The sequence below is a fragment of the Diaphorina citri genome, unplaced genomic scaffold (genome assembly GCF_000475195.1).
Source record: "Diaphorina citri unplaced genomic scaffold, Diaci psyllid genome assembly version 1.1 scaffold507, whole genome shotgun sequence".
Classification (NCBI taxonomy): Eukaryota; Metazoa; Arthropoda; class Insecta; order Hemiptera; family Psyllidae; genus Diaphorina; species Diaphorina citri.
The window spans coordinates 177,646-182,339 of record NW_007377941.1 but is presented as its reverse complement, the minus strand read 5'-3'; positions in this window follow the sequence as shown (position 1 = coordinate 182,339).

The following is a 4,694-nucleotide window of genomic DNA, read 5'->3' as shown; positions in this document are numbered from 1 at the left end:
TGTGATAAATCTCTTTTCTCGATCTCTGCTGGCATATCTACATACTTGACTTTAACTCGAACCATCAACCTCCAGAGTTTGTTAATTTATTTTCCAGTATAATATTTAGAAGACAAATCAGATGCAAAGAGCAAATTTATTTCTGGATTATCTTTTCTGGTATCTATTATTGCAATTCATGAACCATAATTTTCCGTGTTAGTCTATGAAACCCTTAACACCAAGTTAACTTTTTACTTTCATTTTTTTTTTTTCAATTTGTCTATTTTATTATATTTTTTTTATTCCCCTATGGATAAATATCTATTATAAGTTTCATAAGTGATTAAAAGCTATAATATACTTAGTACATACCCTTCCATTAGCTGATTATATTTCGACCCCCCTTTTTATGATCATGAACAAGATAGCAAAATGTTGCTGTACATTATTGTCAACACATGTACTGTACCACGAAAATAGATCTAAACACTCCTATTAATATTTAATTTTATTTACAACTGATTTTTTAACAATAGTTACTGAAAAGGGGAGCTTATGATTGGCTGAAAGATGTTTTCATCTGGGGGGTAAAAAGGGGTGGTCTTAATCAAAGAAAAAAAGTATATTGTTCTGGGAATCATGGTTTTAAACCTTAGGGGAAAGATGGGCTTTGTAAATCGAGAGACTGTGCGGAAAATTTGTAAGAGAGAAATCCGCGTTGAAATATCTGACCAGACAAAGAGATGTCTAAACTTTTACTCGACCATTAAAATTAAAAACGGTTAATAATTCTCAAAATGGTTAGTCCAATTTTGACCCGTGAAGAAAATTCGCTCATTTGTTTCTGGAAATTCTGCACCCAGTTTGATTCATCCTAAATATGTACTCCTAATGTAAGAAGGAAGCAGGATGGCCTGTTAAAAGACAAATAAAATTAATACCTTTTACATATTTGAACTTTCACAGGAAACAGATCTTTCCTCAACTACAATACAATTACCGAAATAATATTAAAACCCTGCACAACACTTTTCGTATGCATTTAATGGTGGTAATGTGAGGGAGGGGGGGAGAAGGAGTCGATTTGGAAAAAATCTCATTATTTTCCACAAAAAATTAAACACGTTATTTCCATGAATGATTAAATAGAAAAATAACCTATATTGAGTTTTATCATTATGAGAAAAAGTCCCATGGTGTGAGGGAAATTTTGGAACTTTGTACTCTTCCTACACCCCTGTACGTGGGAAAGTGTTCTCTCTAGACTTGAAACTTGTGACTTACCAAAGCGTACTGCACATTTTTCACATATTCATTGCTCCTAATTCAACAGCTTTAACCCCTTGATTAAGCACTTTCTAATTTTATACTATAAAGAAAAAAAGTCTAAAAAAATAGGTAATAAAATGAAAGGTAAAAAGTAAAAAAGAATTGAAAAAAAAAAAGAACAACAGAGAAGAATCGTTTCCCTTTTTGTATCAAAAGCTTATTGTTTCTCACATGGAAATTAAAAAATCTAAACATCAGAATTTTTAATTGAAGAAATTAATATTTAATAGTGGATGTGTCATTTGCACCGTTTGTGATTCCTTGCAAATAACGCACCTCCACGAACTTTTGCTATTGAAGTAAAAAAGAATTAATAGTGGATGTGCTAATCGCACCTTTCTAATTTCATTTTTTCCTATGGAATTATATCATTATTTCTTGTAAAATTTAAAACATCACATCTAACATACCAATATTAACCCTCGGTCACCAGGGGTCAAGTAAACCTGAAAAGTTTAAGGTGTGCGCTAATTTTGTCCAGGAGCATATATTATAATACCTTACGCATTAATCATGATTCATGAAGCGTTTTCGTTCACATCTAAAGGGTTAATATCACGGTGATAATGATAATGATTGGAGTATCTCGAAAGTTTAAAATATTGAAAGCACAGGCAGGAGTAAGTAAGGAGGACGGTGTTAATTGAAACCGATATGAGCCTAATAATAATTAATATATTACGGCTAGAAGAGCCTAATAGGTAATTCCTATGTTATTGGCTAGAAGAGTGGCTATGATGACTTTTGTTTCCTGGAAAAGTAAATATTACTGCCAGGTTGTAAGTCCGATACAGTTAAGAGGATTTAGCTTCCATAAATAATATCCAACCTGAAACAAAGAGCCGTACAAAAATAAATTGAAATTTAAAGCTAATAATAATTAATATATTACGGCTAGAAGAGCCTAATAGGTAATTCCTATGTTATTGGCTAGAAGAGTGGCTATGATGAATATATATTATAATACCTTACGCATTAATCATGATTCATGAAGCGTTTTCGCATAATTGTTTTTCAGATTTGTAAATAAATTTTATGGTATGGTAATCACCCACGTAACGTAAACACAAGGTACCAAGTACCCAAAACCCACTTTTTTTCTTTCTTTACTATGGAAAAATGCCTTTGCTTAAATTAACTGTGGAAAAATGTCTTTGGTTTCCACTGCTACAAAATTGTGGTTACCCTCGAAATCTTAAAAATGTAACTGTCTCCAAAAGAAGTTAAAGACCAAGACCCACATGCCTATGTGCTCTCATGGTCTACAAATTCTACAATCAATAAAAACTTAAATTTAAAGTACTCATACATGCTAGTATTTGTTATTTTATTTGTTTTTATCAGATCCTTAATACAACTCTCCCTGAACCATTAAAATAGTACAGTCTTTTGAGTCTTTAAAAATAGAAAGTTGTAAAGGTGCTTTCAGGAATGCAACCGAGCTGATGCTTGTGAGTCAGTGATTGTAAAACCTTTGCTGATTGATGAAATCGACTGTCATCTTCATTAAAAAGCAGCTTTGTCTTGGCGGTCACCCATCCATATTTACACCACGCATCACGTTGTTTAACAACAGTGATCCGTCTGTATGGTCAAATAAAGCCAGTGCAAAAGTTTCAGACTTGTATCAGATTGGAAGCGTAGACGCGCGACTTTTAGTAGCGCGTAGTTGGGATATTTACACCACGCATCACGTTGTTTAACAACAGTGATCCGTCTGTATGGTCAAATAAAGCCAGTGCAAAAGTTTCAGACTTGTATCACATTGGAAGCGTAGACGCGCGACTTTTAGTAGCGCGTAGTTGCGCAACGTCACCTCAAAATCCTGGAGACATCTCACACTGAAGTCTTCCGACATTAGGTTTCCTAGAGTGTGAGTGGTCGCTATCATTTTAAAAGATTTTTTAACGTTTTGAAAAAAGTCATAATATGTAAAGAGTCCTACCTACCCCACTATGCACACGTTAGGCACTTAAGTGTTAAATATTTAGGAGCGGACTTCACTCTGTTCCATCGATCTCCTGAAATGTCACTCAGACATTCTATTGTTTATTTATACATTTTCAGAGTGCACAATCCCAGGAGCGGTTTTGCAGGGGAATTGAAACGGGAACTATTAGTTTTTTCTTCTTCTTTTTTTTCAGAGAGGTTTGACAGAGGGAACTGTAGCTGCTAAGGTCTTATCGTCCCGAAATCGAAGAGAGATGGAAGATAGGACAGGAGAAAGCCAGCCGTTCCGAGAACGAACATTAGCCACTCAGAATAAATTCCGCCCGGGCGGGAATCGAACCCGCGGCAGACGCGTTATGAACCAAGCTAACTAGCCTGGCAAAGGGGATCAATTATAAATAAAGTTCTCTCTTGGATATCTTAACTGAGAAATCTTGTAATCTGTCTCTTATCGCCCATCTGATGAGTGATATGAGTTATGCAGAGTAGGCATTCCATGCATGACACATTTGACACAGGCTACTCTGCACTCACATAAAATATCTATTGAACTATTGACAAACGGTACGACGTTTTTCGTGGAATAGAGCCCAGATTTCACTCAAATAATTGAAATTCTCTCTTGGATATCTTAACTGAGAAATCTTGTAATCTGTCTCTTATCGCCCATCTGATGAGTGATATGAGTTATGCAGAGTAGGCAATGCATGCATGACACATTTGACACAGGCTACTCTGCACTCACATAAAATATCTATTGACAAACGGTACGACGTTTTTCGTGGAATAGAGCCCAGATTTCACTCAAATAATTGAAAATTAGGCAGGCAGGTATAGGATGTACTTTTTACGTAGATTCGTACAAGCTTAACCCATCTTTTGGGGCTGTTTGCCCCTACACCTAAGCCTCAGAATTGGCTTTTGTATACAGCGTTAAGCTTGTTCCAAACTGAGCTTAAAAATCCGGGCCATCTTCAGTACATACCTAGCTTTTTCTTTAGGTGTTTTCCATGGATGTCTTGCAGAGGATTAGTGTTAACGTACAAACAGAAGTGATTCGACTCATAGGTACCACGACAAAACTCAAAAAAAGTTTCTCCCCCTTGAATCCCACCCCTGGGAAATATTTATTTGATAAAAGATCATTAAGTTTTATTTGTATACTTAACACTCAGGCAACTTATTATTTATCATCAAACCATCCTATTTTTTACAGAATACAAAATCTTTTGAATGAATTAAATATAATTTTACGATTGACCAAGCGCGCGTGTAACCTCCCAAACGATTCATCATTTTAATCTATTGATATCATAAGTGCTTTTTTCCCTCGATAATATGCAATATGTTAAAAATTAAGGTTTCTCCAAATGTGTGTTTTGAAAATGTGCAATCAAGTGGCTTAAATAGTGTGTTATTAGGAGATATTTCAA